The sequence below is a fragment of the Passer domesticus genome, chromosome 5, assembly GCF_036417665.1.
Source record: "Passer domesticus isolate bPasDom1 chromosome 5, bPasDom1.hap1, whole genome shotgun sequence".
In the NCBI taxonomy this organism is placed as follows: Eukaryota; Metazoa; Chordata; class Aves; order Passeriformes; family Passeridae; genus Passer; species Passer domesticus.
In genome coordinates this window covers 8,526,306-8,543,595 of record NC_087478.1, presented here as the reverse complement: position 1 = coordinate 8,543,595, position 17,290 = coordinate 8,526,306, and the positions used below count along the sequence as shown (strand labels likewise).

The 17,290-nt window shown below is 37.0% G+C and overlaps 1 long non-coding RNA gene across 1 annotated transcript; it reads left to right on the top strand.

Moving 5' to 3' along the window:
• The first annotated feature begins 710 nt into the window (after window positions 1-710).
• LOC135301237 (uncharacterized) lies at window positions 711-8,088 on the top strand. Its single transcript, XR_010362972.1, has 3 exons — window positions 711-999; window positions 4,752-4,806; window positions 7,327-8,088. It is a non-coding gene; the product is annotated as an uncharacterized LOC135301237 (long non-coding RNA).
• The last annotated feature ends 9,202 nt before the right edge of the window (window positions 8,089-17,290 follow it).

Here is a 17,290-nt window from a genome sequence, read left to right as displayed (position 1 = left end):
CAGTGGTGGGGAGGAACAGTTCCTCACTGTCTGAGGAATTTCTGACCCTCCTGGGATGGAACATGCTCAGCATGGTTATGTTGTTCTGCAAAACTGCACAGGAAGAAATCTTTAGATGCTCAGCTATAGGGAAAATCTCATGGGATCCTAAAACATTTCTGAAGCAAGGAGAAATTCTCTGTCAAGTATTTTGTTTCTTTCCCAGATGGTGGAGGTACTTGAAGCCTCCAAGATTTGTATGCTTCTTGGTCTGAACAAAACCAATATCTTTCCTTGTTTGCAGAAACGTTTGGCTGTTTATATAGAGATATTCACTCCAAAATTCAATCTGATAGACAAAAAGAATGAAAAGTTTTGGAATTATTGCATAGTGGCTAGCCAAGTTTTAAACAACTAAAACCAGCGTATTTGTCTTACAGTCACACTTCTATTATCTGCATGTATTTCACATTATGATTAAATAGTGCTTTTGTGGTTTGGAGGGAACAATCTGTGGTGGTGCATTTCCCCCCACACCCTTTCCAGGCTGCAGTGTGATCTGAGAAAAAGTTGTTAGGCCTCAGCCTTGAAAAACAGCACCTGAGCTCAGCTCATCCTGAGATTATCAGAAATACTGTCTGCCTCCAGGAATTCCTAATGAGCTCCTGTTTGCTGTATGAACAGCCTTGGAAAACACTTTTTTTTAACCCTGAATGCACAACATCCCTGTTCTCACACTTGGGAGAATCTGACCCCAGCTGTGGCCAGGATGGAACACTGTTATGGCTAAAGACCACTGCTTTGAGACTCTATGAACAGTGGTCCAAAATGAGATCCTTGGAGCTCTCCTGGGCTGCAGCAGGCTGTGACCAGCAACCTTCCTCTGAGTGGGGCCTCTCAGAGCCAGGGAACTCCCACGTTTTCTGTGCTTGGAGGATGGCTGAGTGACAATGACTCCTGGGCTGATATCCTTACTCCAGAGTGAATATTTTACTGACCTCTGGGGGGAATTTTTCACAGGTACCTTGCTTGCACTTATTCTTCATGTCTGGATGCATAAACTTGTGCATTTGCTATACCAAATCTGGGAGAAATAATGCTTTATTAGAAGTTTAAGTACCTTAGATAAGGTACTTATCTAAGACTAAATAAGTTAGGCCTGTAAGCTTGTGACTTATGACTCAACTTTAATGCTGCTAAGTGTTTTTCTTTTGCTAAGTTGCTAAATATAACTTTGAAGTTTTAAGTTAGGTTAATTGCTGTGAAGCGTTATTTCTCTGTTAAATTGTTACGTTATAAATTAAGTTAGATATAAGTGGTCCTCCTTTGTTAAATTGTTAGATTTAAGGTATAATTTATGTTAAATTACTGTTAAGTAAATTAACATAAGTTAATGAGTGCTGATAAACTTTTAGACTGTATTCCTTTTTATCTTTGCCCTTGTCCTTTTGTCACACTCGCCTAAAGACACACACACAAACACACATATACACACACCCTAAATAGTTCCCAGTTCATTTCTGTTTTGATTGCTTGGATTTTGTTTGGTTTTTTGTTGCTTGTTTTTCCTTAATGTGCCTTAACTTTCCTGTAGGTAGTAAAGTGAATTTTGCCAAAAAACTTTGTTGTGTTGTCACTTAATATTAAAAATGGCTTTTGCTGATGGCCTTGATTTTTTAAGGTCTCCAACACTCATTCATAACAATCACATACAGACACAGTGCTGGGAAATCACCGGCTATCAAAAAGATGACATTGGCTTTAATGGGTAGTCTATAAAGAAAAGAGCAGAGGAGAAATGTAAAAGTTTACTCTTTTATATTGGCCTTATTCACAGTTTCAGCTTCTGTGTAAAGCATTATGGAACCCTTGTTTTATATACCAGCGTTGTACCAGGTTTTATTATGTTGGCAGGAATTTGTCTAATTTTTTTAAGGAAAGGCAAATGATAATTTTTTATGGTAACAAAATTCTTCAGCATTTCATTTGGTATTTTCCTGTGTTCTTTCCAGTTTTTTATGGATTTATATGTACAGAGAAGAGGAATTCCTACTTGTTTTCTTTCATGTAAACAAGATTTTTTTCCTGTAAATAAGTTTTCAGTTTTCAGTTGTTTTTTCTCTGGTTCCCAGCCTGCAGCTGGACTATCTATGAAATAAATCCTGATGGGAAGGAGAGGATAGTGCACATGTTTGTGCATACTATATGGACATTACAAATGCAACCATTAGGAGCTGATTTTGCATGCTCATTCACAGAGGCTAGGGTGGCACACAGTATCCCGATAGTTGCAACCCTAGAGAATGAATAAAACATGCATTTTTCATTTGGCAAGCTGAGACACTGGCATCAGGGAATGGGTAGCATGCCTTCAAGTTTAAGGGATGTGAGAAACATGTGGAGTTAAGGAGGAACATAGGAAAAGTGAGAAAGATATATAATACTGAGCATGTGTGGTATCTTTCATAAATCCTGAGGTTCTGGCAGTGCTCATGGCATTAACCATAAACCACTTGTGATAACGGCAACATTTGCCATGACATTTAGATATGTCTGCTCTTTATAAAATGTTTTGCCAAGCAGGAGTTTCTGTGTACAATTTGATTAGTCATTTATTCAAGGAAATTCTATGTCAGTTGCCAGGAGACAGGAATAAAGTGCTTGGCTCTGGGAAAGTTCTCTTCCCATCGTGTATATTTGAAGGGACTCCCAGGCAGATTGAGCCTAACCTTTTCTGCTCCCAATAGCATATGACAGAGGGGCTCCTGGATATGCTGTAATCCATTAAAAAAAGCTGAAATCAGCTCTATAGCTGATGAAGGTTTATAGTTAGACCTTCAGCTCTTTCCATTTCATATGCTCTGAGTGTTTCAGGGGAAGGAGTAGTGGCAGAACAGCTGATGAGTTTGATATTTGGGTTTAGGTATCCACTGATGCATTACAAACTTTAATTAAAATTATCAGAGCAATGTGTCTTCCTTGTGCCAATTTTTGCTTCACAGGGAATCTAGTAAATAAAGGCAGAATAATCTGTGCATCTCAAATGTGTACCCATCTCTCTGTAATAATGCTACCACATTTCCAGTTAATTCTACCAAGTATAACCTACAACAAGATTTTTGAGAAGATCTGTCTTCTTTCTATGGGCCATAGCATGAACCTGAGCATTTTCCTTCAGTTGATAATGCTGAAAATTTCAGAAATTGAGATTTTTGTTTTGGTATCTTCGCACATCTCAGAATGAGAAACAATTTGGTTGCTGCTTCTTGGTTGTGGTGTGGTTCTTTGTTTTGGTTTGTTTTTTTTGGGGGGGGGGATTTTTTTGTTTTTTGGTCTTTTGAGTTGTTTGGTTTTGGTTTTTGGTTTGTTTGTGTTTGAGGTTCTTTTGTTTTCTTTCATTTTGTTTTCATTTCATTCTTTTTTTTTTTTTTAATTTGTTTTCATGTTTTGACTGAATATTTGGACTGAGAACTGTTCTGAGTCTATTCCAAACTGATCTTTCTGTTTCTTCCTTGGAGTTGTTTCATGAGTCCTTTGATGTCACTATAGGACACAAGACAGCACGCTGTTTCTCTCAAGGTAGGAAAAAGGGGAAGTTTATTTTCTGACTCCAACATTTATAGATTTCCAAAGGTGACAGTGGATTAGACAGTGAAAGTTCCACCTCTCCAAGGACACTGCACAAACCAAGAGTCCATCAAGTTTCTCCTCCTCCATAACAGAATGCAAAACAATAAGTTGTTTACAGAAAGTGTGTGAGAAAGTTTGGTACAAGATTGCAAACATCAGAAGGCCTTGGAAATCTTAAAAAATCAGGGCGACACTTTGACATTACTATGACTCTGACTGGGATCGAGTGTTGGCTGTGGTGGGATGGTATGAGAAACTGAATGGGTGAATGGCTCTTCTTGTTATCTTTAGCTGTCTATAGGTTTTAAAATTTACATGGGCACCAAGTTACAGAATTGTTTTGCTAAGGGAAAGATTTTCCCAGGAAAAAGGGATGACATTTCACTAAAGTCTGAAGCACAAGTGGAATTATACCATTGAGTATACTTATTGTCTAGGGTGGATTTGCATAGTCTGAGTCATGTAGAGGTGAGTAACTATGTGAGTAATCCCATTGATTTCTGCAAATTTAGTCAATGCTTGAGTAGGAGAATTAAATTATTTTCTGACTGTGATATCAGGAGCAGCTGCTTACAGTTTTCCCTACCTTTCTTTATTCCAACACAAAATCTTAACAACTGTTTTTCTGGAATAATTTCTCATTCTCTTGTTTAGTTTTTATGAGATTTCATAGTTGAAGTCTTTCCATTAAAGATTGTATGAAATATAACCCTTTTATCTGAGGATATTTTCCTGTATTTAAGCCACATTAAATAGTTTATGTCATTTTAGAAACACCTCTGAGAGAGCTGCCCCTGAGTTCTGTTCTGAATAACATTCTCATCACCAAAGCATAAAGTGTCTAGATTGGGGAATTCTCAAGCATTTCTTATCCTTCCTTATTGCCTTGCTTTTTCACCTTACATAAGTACATCCAAAACTTTTTTCACTTTAAGAGTGTAGTACCTCTTGTAAGCATGGGTGATTTCTTGGCTTGACAAGAGAGAACATCCTACAAGTAGTTCAGGAATATTGGTAAACATATCCTGTAAACATATCCTGTAAAGAGGGTCATTGCCTAGCTGGCCAACCATAAAGCAAAGTAGATGCAGCCAGAACCTATATTCAGCATCTTGGTTAAGATTGGTTTCCTTTCATTCCAGCTAATCCTAATGAAATTTCAACTAAACCTAGACTAAGAGAACTTCAAATTGCCTAGTAAGTATTTCTTTCTCAAGCAAGGCATTTGAAATCACATGTAGTTGGCTGCAGATTTCCTTCTGTGTTTAATTTCTGGATGCTTAGTGTAATGCATTCCTGCATTTTCCTGATGGTTTGAGAATACATTGTAGGAAAGACTGAGCAAAAAAAGAATCACCAAATTTCCTTCCTTAGTCTAGTTTCTGGCTTTTGCTAATGTAATGTATTGTTAGTGTATTGTGACACTCTTCTGAATCCTGCTTCTGGACATTCTTGTATCCAGGGTGATAGTTACCTACCTATTGGTAAATATCCTTTTACTAGACCCTTGCAGCCAGCAGCCCATCCTGAGAGCTACAAAAAGGACTTTTCTATGAGAAATCATGAGCTTTTCCTGTCCCTGAGTACCTTTCTTCCTAGCTTTGGAGATATGCCTCTCTTTTTCTGCAAATACTCTCTGACTCTTGTTATTCTGCAGTTCAATTATCCTGTGTAGGGAGCTGCAGGCTTCTGTGCTGTTAAGACTGAATCTTTAAATGAGTTTATCTTCTGCAAAATAAGCAAAATAAGCAAAATAAGAGGAATTAATTTACTCAGAAATCTGTGAGCTATGAGTACAGCTGAAGCAGAAATGAAATATCAGTTCTCCAGTACTACCTTCTGTTACACAAATGTACATTCAGACAACTTGAATGGAATCCATCTTAAGCATCCAAGAAGTATATGTTAAAAGTTCAGCTTGCTGCTTTAAACCTTTTAAACAACCACCAAAGAGAACATGCTCTGGAGTGGATGGCTTGTGACATCCAAAGAAATAATTTTAAATAGGCAATGACCTGTTATCAGAAGAATTAAATCCTAGAGATGCTAAGAAGACACCAGACACAAAAGTTATTTTTGTGAGTAGGAATTACTATATTAAAGTGAGAAGGCATAATTTGCTTTGTTCTGGTTATAAGCTGTGATATTGGCCACTATATGAAGTTGCTTCACAGTAAATAAAGACACATGCAACCTCTATGCAATCTATTAAAAAGGACCTCACAGAATTGAGACAATATTGGGGAAATTGGGACTGCCTAGAGATTAATTGCATTGAAAATCAAAAAGGTAACCCGGTCTTTGTGTGGTTGACAAAGATATGGGAAGAAAGCGTAGCAGTTAAATAGCAGGAATCATCTCTCAGAAGAGAGAGTGTAGTTACCAGTGCAGTGACACTAACATAACTCCCTTTTTTCCTTTATGATAAAGGTAGAAAAAATTTTACCTTGATTTTTTTTTTTTAAATTTAAAACATTTTGGTGTGACATATTTTTTGAGGCCCATGTAAAATGGGAAGAATCCTAAAGTTGCCACTTAGAGAAATGAATAAAACATACAATGTTATTAATATTTATAACTGGTAGCAGCCTAATTAATGCTCAGTGGTATGAAAAGGTCTGTGTGTTATCCCCGTTGGACAGCAGTCAGTAAGGCTGGATTCTGAGCTAATACAATGTCCCTCAGATGTCATGATGTTTACCTCTGTGATTCTGGCTCATTTCCCACATGTGAGATATTCCATTGGTGTGGTTTTCAGAAGGTCAGGTCTTTTCCTAGATCACAGCTGTCCTTATAGGCAGCTGTGGTGTTTTGAGAAGGTGTGTTGGAACCAATCAAGCTGTGCTAATATAAACACTCGAGCATACTTGCTCAGTGAATTTTTTGTTACTTGTTTGAAATAATAATCTTTTACGTGTTTTTTAAAGAACTGTGACAGAGCCTATGAATATCTGTACTTCAATTTAATTTGAAAGCATTCTGTAGATAGAAGTATTCAATGAAGACAAGCATGCTTTTAAAAATTATATTGACCAAGGAAATTCTTGTTGTTCCTTGCAAGTTTGAAATAATTAGGGGAATACAAAACTTCCAGGATATAGGCAGCAAAATTAACCTAGATAATAATATTTTACATTACAGTTATTGATGACAAACCTCTTAAAAATATTGTGACTAGTAAAGTGCTTTGCCTGTAACTGACATTTAAAGTGGTAAAGACACCATAAAAGATACAAAAGACAATACAAATAACCACTGGTATCCTTTCATAACAAAAATGTCTGTTTGGCTATAGTGTAAGAACAGAGCCATTAGACATACTTAGGCAAAAGAAACCATAAGAATGTGTAACTAACACCCTCTTTCCTATTATTAAATATGTCCTTTGTCATTTTTTTCCTGCTCCTTGGCATATAAACTGCTCTCACTCAACCTCCCACATTCATCATAAGGCAGATCTGAGTAGGCTTAAGGGAATAATTTAAAATATGTTTCTAAAGATTCTTGAAAGTATTTTTATGGCCATTCTGGAATAAAGCAGTAAGGATTCAATTTGCCATGGAAATGGGGATCTGTTTGTATTTTACACTTCATTTCATTAAACCCTCATTTCAAATATGGGTGATTTATTAGGACATATTTCTAGGTAGGAAAGAATGAGCTGGCATATATTTTATGTTCAATTTATGTTTCTTTGTGCTGATCTGCTCATCAAAGTGTGAGGTGTGAAGCATCTTGCTGAAGTGACAGAAAGTTCTGCCTCTGGAAGTTCTGCTTCCCCGTGATACGATTACTCTTCTGAAGAAGATGTGATGTGTTTCAACGTGGAGGAAATCGAGTGGAAATCAGGAATGTGGAGTTCTTTCAGAACCCTGCCACTAGCCAACTCTGTCATCTTGATTATATTACCCTGAAATAAAAACTTTACATAAGAATGAAGTGGAATTGAGATGTTTTTATTCCACATAGTCTTGTAAATGCTTTGTTTTATACCTCTTTCCCTCCCACCATATTTGCCATATATTCAGCTACAAAGTGGAGTTCTGCTTGTTCACATTGTAACTCTCGATTTGTTCAAAGCAATATGGTAGTGCTTAAATATATCTTTAGCCTTCAGCTTATGTAAAATACTCAGAACAGACAACAGCCTGATGGTTACACAAATTTCAAAGTATCAAAGTTGGTTTTCTGTATCTTAAAATGTATGAAAATTAAAATTTAGATAGTAGTGAATATTTTGCTAAAATTGTAACTATGACAGGTTCAGGGAAGATTTTGAGGGCTGTTTCGACACTTGAATCCTTTTTAATGTAATCTTACATTTTCTCTAACATCAGTCTATGTATATTCTATATACAAATATGCTGAAGTTCAAATTAGACTTTCAAGTCCTTGTATAATGTTGGTAAAACTGGTGTTTTTCTTATGGAGCTCTATTTATTTCCTTGAGGTCTCTTTCAAGCCAGACCAATATGATTCTATGATTGATTCTGATTGATTTTTATATGGATTTATTCATACACCCTAGTGCAAATATGTATCTTAGTTTTTCTTTTGATGAGGGGATTTGGTGTCTGCCTAATAGGAAAGTTTAATATTCAACACGAACACAACCAACAAAAATTAAATGAACTGTTTTTTTCTACTGCATTCTTTGGATAATTTGAAATTTAAGATTTTTCTCTTTCTACTTTTACACATGCCTCTGGATATTTATGACTGTCAATGACATTCATTAGGTTTCATGAGCAAAGAATATGATAATAAGGCCTGAGCTGTTGTGTTACTGCTGCTATTTCCTTTCTCACTTTTTAATATAATGGAGAAAATAAAACCTTAATCACTAACAATCGCTGGGAAACTAGCATCACAACTCAGTCCCATGGGGATGATTTGCTCATACCTTGCATACCATATATAGCATTAGAACCTTTTGAAAACTTATTGCTTGCCATCAATTTTAATAAAAACACCTCACATCTGCTATTTTAGCTTTAATGAAAAGAAAATTTCATTTTTGTGTGTGTGTCAATGGAAATTAGGAATTAAGTTTTTCAGCACATGCATTATCAAGGGGGATTAACTCAATGATTTATTCATTTTTTTAAGTGTTTCATTAGAATTCATATTCTTTCTAGAGAGGACTGAAAATTATTAGTGTTGGCAAAGGTGGCAAAACTTTACATTTAGGAACTAATCTAAAGAAGAATGTACAGATTTGTGGTATAATTGCTTAGTATTTATTACACTGCATTTTTTAGTATTAAACTCAGAGCCCTTGCAATCCTTTTATTCCTAGTGTGAAATGGAAATGGCTTTGTTAGCAAAGTGGTACCCATATTAAATCTCCAGGATAGACATTAAAATGTGTGTCTCTTACCTTATGTGGACTATACCATCTCTCCTCCATCTCTCCTATTTTTGTCCTATTTTCTGTTAGAATAATCTATATGCTTCATAGACTTAGGTAAATTTCGGTGGCATGAGAGGTTTTCTTCCAATGGGAAATGATATCAGGTACATCAGTTTTGGCATGGTATGAGTCCTTAGTGTTATTTTAGGTTATATCAGGATTATGAATTGTTTAAAATTGTCGTACAACATTTGAGGAGTGTCAGCATTAAGACAAAAACATGACTGCTTGATGAAATTAAAGGTAGACTGAAAATATCTGAACTACTGTGCAAGGAATATATAAATTCACACAAATACAAGCAGTATGCAATTAATCTTCAATTTGAAACTGGTTTTAATTTATCTTTCCTGCAGGAGCTTAGTCTTTTGATCTGGATTAATTGCTTTATTTTAAGCCTGTGTTCATGTTATACAGGATGCTTAGCTTTTTAACTCTTCTTGAGAGACAGAACAAATAGTATAATATTCACAATGTAAGCTCAGTCAATTTTTTTTGCATGTTTTCCTTCTAAAGTGTGATTCTGTGAAGGCCTAATACTTATATTTTACCTCATTATTAGAAGAGATGCTAGGCCAATGCATACACTGTGCTCAAGAATGCAGGGAAGAGCACATACTGTTTCTAAAAGGGGTAAAACTGATTGATGACAATGATAGTCCTAGAAGTCTACACAGGATTTATAGCATCTGTTAATCTGTGATAAGTAATAAAGTATTGGCACACAAAGGAGCTGTTTAATTTCTATATTTATTACAATGCTTATTCAATAATATGGTCAAGCCAGGATCTTGGCAGAAAGTATTCCCATGTGTTTTTAAAATTCTGGTGCCTTCAAGCAACAGGGCCTTGATAAATGATAGGTAGATGATTTTTAGAATTCAGAAATGTGAGTCATGGATTTAAAGCTGAACATATCTGGGCAGATTACTAAATTTTAAAACATACTCTCCATAAATTTTTAGATCGAATTAAGATGCCCCCCACTCAGTTAACCAGATATTCCTCACTCTTATCTGGTCTAGTGTATACTGTGCTACATAGATGTTGCCCAGAGCACTCAAATAGAGAGTAGATACATTTATTAACAGTCAGCCTTTGCTGTGTTTAGGTGTAAAAACTGAAAAAGAAGACTTCTAACTCAGCCCTCCCTCTTGCAAACAATCTGTAGAAAGTACATGAGTACAAAGAGCTGGGGACACTGGCAAGATCACTGAAGATAGAGAAGGGACTATGTGCTACAATGGAGGAAGTAAAGGAGTATTCAGCTGGGAAGGAATTATCAATGAAAAAATAATTGTTAGCCAGGCAGATGATGTGAAAACAGTCATGGAAACCCTGGTGCACTCCAGGTGGATGCTGGGTGAGAGAGATTGCATCTGGATGGGGAAAAAAAGTATATTCAAGACTCTACAGCAGTGATAAATCATCAGAGAATCATCATGTTTGGAAGAGGCCTTCAAGTTCATCTAGTCCAACCATCAACCCAGCACCACCATAATCACCCCTAAAACATATCCCCAAGTGCCACACTCAGACACTTAAACATTTCTAGAGATTGTGACTTCATCACCCCCCTGGACTGATTCCAGTGCATAACCACTCCTTTGGTGACTTTTTCCCTAATATCTAATCTGAACCTCCCCAAGTACAATTTAAGGCCATTTCCTCTCATCCTTTCACTTGAGATGGAAGTGAACTGACCCCCACCTCACTACAGCCTCCTTTTGGGTAGTTGTAGAGAGCAATGGAGTCCCCCCGAGCCTCCTTTTCTCCAGGCTAGACAACCCAAGATCCTCAAAGGACTTATTTTCTAGACCATTCACTAACTCCATTGCCCCTCTCTGGCCATGGTCCAGAACTTGAATATCCTTTTTGTAGTGAACAGCCCAAAACAATACAGGATTTAAGGTGTGGCCTCACCAGTGCTGAGTACAGAGGGACAATCACTTCCCCAGTCCTGCTGGTCGCACTATTCTTGATACAGGCCAGGTTATCATTGGCCTTTTTGGCCACCTGGGCACATTGCTGGCTCATGTTCAGCCAATGGTCAACCAGGACCTGCAAGTCCCTTTCTGCAGGGCACTTCCAGACACTTTGTCCCCAGCCTGTAGAGCTGCCTGGAGTTGTTGTGACTGAAGAGTAGGACCCAGCACTTCACCTGATTGAATTTCATACAGTTTTCCTCAGCCCATCAATTCAGCCTCTCCAGATCCTTCTGATGAGTGTTCCTACCCTTCAGCAGATCAACCACCTAACTTGGTGCCAGCTGCAAACTTACTGAGTTTGCATCCAAATCATGAATAAAGATGTTAAACAGGACCAGCCCCAATACAGAGCCCTGGGGAATACCATTAGTGACCTGCCACCAAGTTGTTTTAACTCTACTCATCACCACTCTCTGGTCTCATCCTTCCAGCAAATTTTTCACCCAGAAAAGTGTGCACCTATCCAAATAATGAGCAACTAGTTTCTGCAGCATAGTGGATGTAGTAAAATTATTAAGCTAGCTAATCCTTACTGATGATTTTGAAAGTAGTTTGTGATTATTTTTTTATACTATTACAGCATCTACTAGTCACAGCCAAAATCTGGTTCTGTTCTCCTAACAACTTGAAGACAATACTCCCCAAAGACCACGAAAGAAGTAAGGTGTGTTTGATTGAATACCTTCTTAGATCAATGCCTTGCAAGCACTGGTTTTGCCTTAATTAAAAGCTCAGGCTGCTTAGAGAGGGTTATTAATTAGATAGGATCCTTGCAAGTTAGTGAGAAAAGCTTAGGTATGATGAGCCATGTTAAACAGAAAAAGATCTGGTGTTAGCAACATTCTCAGTATTGGGTGCTAATTACACTCTGTCTCAAGGATACATATTTCATATTTGGCACTTTTAAATCCATTCAGCAAGCCAAATTTCTGAGTCATACATTTTATCTTGTTCTTTATTCCATACCTGTGTATTGAAGTGTCTATATAGGAGCACAGGGCATTTATTTGGAAGATAAAATTAAAATCTGAACTATTTTTTTAATGGTCCTTAACAAAAGGATCACAGGCTGATTTTCTCTGTTGTGTTCTCAGTGATGTAATTGTGTCTTTTTTAGCTGGTAAAAAACAGCTGACCTAATTTTACAATTGATTAGTTGGTCATAGCAACTGTCAGCAGCAGATTTTTGGCTGCTACTGGTAGGTCTTGTTGATAGGTTGCTGTTATCTCCTAACATCCCCCAAGAATACAAGCCTGCAAGGAGAGATGTGAGATGTATGTGAATGTGGCAGAACATCTTACAGCCTGAGGCAGCCATAACCCACTGAAGCATAAAACATTTCAAATTCAGTGGGTAGAGATGACTACTCCTTAACCATCTTATAATCTTGGCTGAAATTTCTGTTTCAACAGCAGGTTAATATAGAAGATAATTTTATAATCCTTCATGGAATGGATCTTTCTTTGTCTTTAAAAAAATAAATCTTGAACAACTTTTTCTAACAAAAAAATACGCATCCTTAATAAACCCTGGAGGAGATAATTCAATAAAAAGAATACATTTGCATCAGGAATCCATTCAATATTCGTGATTTCCCTTGATTCCTTTAGATTTTCCTTCAAGCTTTAAACTCCTAGAACCAAACTCTTCCCAAATGTATACTGAGTTACCCGCAGTCAATGGAGGTATGTTGCCAGTGTGTTTGAAGCTCAGAAGGGTTCTGTATTTATTTATAATAAGTAAATAGTTTATACTGAACTGCTGATGGAAACTTCCTCTTAAGTCTTTAAAGAATGGTGTTGTGCCCCACTTTAGTGGTAAATACAGGGTATTCTGTGATTATCCAGCTCTGTGCTGTACATTTTTCTCAGAAGGATACAATGGGAGAAATTATCAAAAGCTTTACTGAAATCCAGAACTGTTACATTAATTGGCTTCCTGTGATCAGCTAGGTGGGTTACCTTGTCCTAAAAGGAAGTCAGGTTGGATAAGCTGGACTTTTCTCTCATGAAGCTGTGATGGCTGTGACTAATGACAGCGATGTTCTCCATGTGTTTTTCAATATATCTCATGATAATTTTCTCCATAGCTTTACCAGGCACTGAAGTGAGATAGACAGGCCTGTAATTGCTGTGGTCCACCTTCTTGCCCCTCTTGAAAATCAGGACAATGTTTGCCAGCTTCCAGTCAGCTGGGACCTCTCCAGATTCCCAAGCCTTCTCAAACATAACTGAAAGAGGTTTTGCAATTACATCAGCCAGTCCCTTGAAGATTCTAGGATTAAACCCATCAGGCTCCACAGATTTGTAGAGATCCACAAGCTCGGGGTCACCTGGGAGCTGATCATTGCCAGTCATGGTCCTCCAGCTCAGGACACTGAAACTCCCTTGGTCTGTCATCCGTGTTGAAGTAAGAGGCAAAAAATGCATTTAAAATCTCTGCCTCATCCCTGTTTATGAGGTGACCATCCAAATTCAGTAACAGGACAATGTAATTTCTACGCAACCTTTTGCGATTAATGAATTTTGAAAAATTCTTTTTATTGTCCCCCACATTTCAAGGCAGCTTCAACTCCAACTGAACTTTGGCTGTACAAATTTTCTCCCTGCAGTGGCAAGCAGCATCTCTTCCCCTGACTTTGCTCTCACTGGGCCTTCACCTTTCTTTTTGCCTTATTTCCAAGAGAAGATCCCCCTGTTCGGTCAACCCCAAGCTCCACCTGCTTGGCTTCTGACATTTTGGAGTTGCTGCTCCTGTGCTCTTAGATGTTAATGCTTAAAAAGTGACCCACACTGATGGACACCAGCACCTGCAAAAATATTTTTCCAAGGGGTCTTAATCACTAGTTCTCTGAGCAGCCTGAATCTGTTGTATTTATGTCCAGAGTTGAGTTTTTGCTGGCGCTTTTTCCTCCTGTCAACAGAGATTTTAAATTTAATCCCTATGTGGTTGCTGTGGCCAAAATGGCTTCCAATCTCCTCTCTGCGAACAAGCAGCAGATCAAGGAGGACACCCTTCTCAGGTGGCTTCCTAAGGACCTGTTCCATAAAGTTTTCATTTTGGTTTTTTAGGAGTCTTCTGGCCCGGGTTGTGTCAGCTGTACAAGGATAGTTGACTCGGAAGTGTCCCTCAGTTCCTCAAACAATAATTAATTGTCATGATTTTCCTGGCTAGGAAGTGTACCATAGATTCCCATGATGATTGTTTGTTTGTCCCTTGATTCTTACCCAGAGGTTCTCAACTGTGCCACTGACAATTGTGAGCTCCATACATTCTAACCCTTCCTTTACATATGTGCTCAAACTCAGGAGGTGCTGGAAATCTCTAGATGAATTCTCTGAGGTAGATCTGAAATATGATTTTGCCACTGCTGATGGCTTTGCAAGGTTTAAAGTTTATCGTCGTCCTGTGTGATGCTGCAGTCACAATGAATATCACATAGTCAAATGTTTGGTGACTTCCGTTCATAAGTGCATGTGAAAAGCTTGTAAAGTTTTCTGGTTTGGTGGTTGTACTCCCAAATGAATCTGAAAGCAATGTACAACTCCAAATAATTCCCTCAATAAAAGAACAGGAGAAAAAAACACTATTAAAATTCAAACTTAATGAGAAAAGAAAAATAATTCAGCGCACAGAGTCCCATTGGTTTTATATTTAGAAATCATAAGGGATATTGCAGTGTAAGGGGAACAAGAAATTTCTCACAATGCTGCAAGATTTCCTTTAGAATGTTTTCCACTTCATCACTTTGAATCACAATTATTTCTGTGGAAAATCTTGTCTGCTTTTTTTTTTTTTAGTTACAGCAGGTTAATAATCCATAATGAAGCATTATTTATTTTTGGACTCTAATTTTAATACAAGAAACAGCTACTAAAATTGCCCCAGAGAAGAGAACGGAATTCCCACTGTTGCAGCTTTTTGATAAATTTGTACCTTGAAAATAACCTGTCTCATTATACAAGTGGATGCTCACAGGGCTTCTTCTTTTCAGTCAGGAATGTATATCTGTCTTGAGAGATACAGAGATACAGAGATGTCAAGTAAGGGAATAATACCCCATTTTATAATGAAAGGCCTATGGCACAAGAAAAATATGTGATTTTAATAAACTTTATTTTAAAAAAAGAAACTGGTGTGAGTGTAAATTTATCTCCAAGGAGTCAAAATCCAGGGCACTGACATCTGGGTTAGGCTTTTCAAACACTCCCTGCTCCCCAGGAAAGGCAAAACATATCAGATAAGAGGCTGAAAAGCTGACACTGAGCAGGGTACTGCTCTGACCCTCTGGCATTTCCATTTCCTGTCTTACCAAAAGGTGGCCGAGTTGAAGCTGCCTTATCTCTGCATGTCTTTTCTCCAGACTAACTCCTGAAGTATGCCAGCAGATATTTCAGAAGAGTTTCACATGGCATGGTCCAAAACCACATCTAGCCTAAAACCTTACCAGGGTATAACAGGAAGAATTTATATCTTGTTCAATTTATAAATGTAGGATTGGAGTTTTGATTCTACCAGGCTCGTAGCTAAGCACAATGAAATCAAATCACCAAATTTCCCATTAGAAAGAAATTATAGTTCTTTCAGAAAGAAACCACAATTTGAAAGTGATAAACAATCTCTATAAGCAAGACCATACATTTTCTGCTTACTCCCAACACAGAATATATATATGTATTCATATATTATGGATAGAGAATAATGGAACAGCTTTAATATTTTATAGGATTCCATAACCTTACATATATATAGCCTTATGTAGAAGACAATACATTTTAATAGTCAGACAAAAAAGTACTGGAAAGGTTTTCACAGAACCATTATGGGTTCTCCATTTGCTGAGACTTGTAAAAGGCTACAACACATGAAGACCTCATACAAAAATCTATTATATATTTCAGTTTATTTTTTTTCTATGAGGATGGGTTGCCTATATTGGACCAATTAACTGTCTCATTTTTTATAAACACAGCAATTATGTTAAACAGGCCATTGTCAGCTGTGCAGCGGTAATGTCCCCAGTTATAATGCCTGACTGGTTGGAATAGGAGCCACTGTACCTCACCTAAATGCTTTAACTTGAACAGACCAAATCTCTCTTTGAGCCCTTCAGAAACACCCCTCCCTCCCTCCTTCCAACTTATTTAAGAGGACTGATTCTAATGTTAAGAATCAGTCATTTAGGATGACTAAATTAGATTAACTAGAGTCCCACAATTCCTTTCTATCACTTTAGCCTTATTTTAACATAAATTTCAAGTTAAGAGATTATGATTCATAAAATCAAAACTTGCAGAGCTACACAGAAGTCAGGCATGCTGTGTTTTTAGTCTCAAAATAGCTCACATTTACTACAGATCTTATTACAACTATGAAATTTGTGTAGGGCAGTAATGAAACTGTCATGCTAAGCATAAAATGAGCTTTTTGCTCATGTTTTGCTTTGCTGCTAACTGCCTCTTTGTTTGTATTATATTTCATAAGTGTACTGTATCTTCATAAATATGATGGAATACAATAATAACTTTAGGGGAACTGCTACAAGTACTTTGTTTTGTGAAAGTTTGTTTTTGTTTTGTTTTGTTTTGTTTTGTTTTCTTACCATTTGTATTAAAATTTGTGCTGTCTGTGAATACTGATAAAAATTAGGAGGTTTTTAGAAGGGGAAGGAATTGTTTAAGATTAAATGATGACATTAATTTTAAAAAAGCCTAGAACTGTGCTGAATAGTATAAACGTTTGTTACACAGATATGTAACCTGACTTTGAAATACAAAATTAAGCAAAACAAGTAAAATTCTAGCCTTATTTTCTAAAGCTGGTAAACAGACAATATCTAATGGATTTCATTAGAAACTACCAGACATTCAGTGTTTGCCAAAAAAAGGAAATGAGTAAAGACCTCTTCACCTGAAAAGAAATGCATCAAGTAAGCATGTTAATACAGGTAAAGTACTCCAGACCTTGAGAATTGTTTTCCAGGAATAAATAAGATTATAAAATCTTGGGGGTTTGAACAAATATGGTAATGAGAAGCACTGTCATAGAGTTAGACGTTAAATGAAAGTCATACCTTAACTCAGATAAATTAATTTCTGTAAAATTATCTCACCTCTCTATCAATGAGAGTTTGTTGCGAATTCAGGATTTGACTTAATGTAAACATTTCTTTAAAGGCTTGTCTGTGTTGTGAGTCCCTTCCTACACACCAGTCTCTGACTTTAGAAAACCCTGTTTGAATGACTTAGCAAAGAAGGCGTGGAGACCTTACAGCACCTT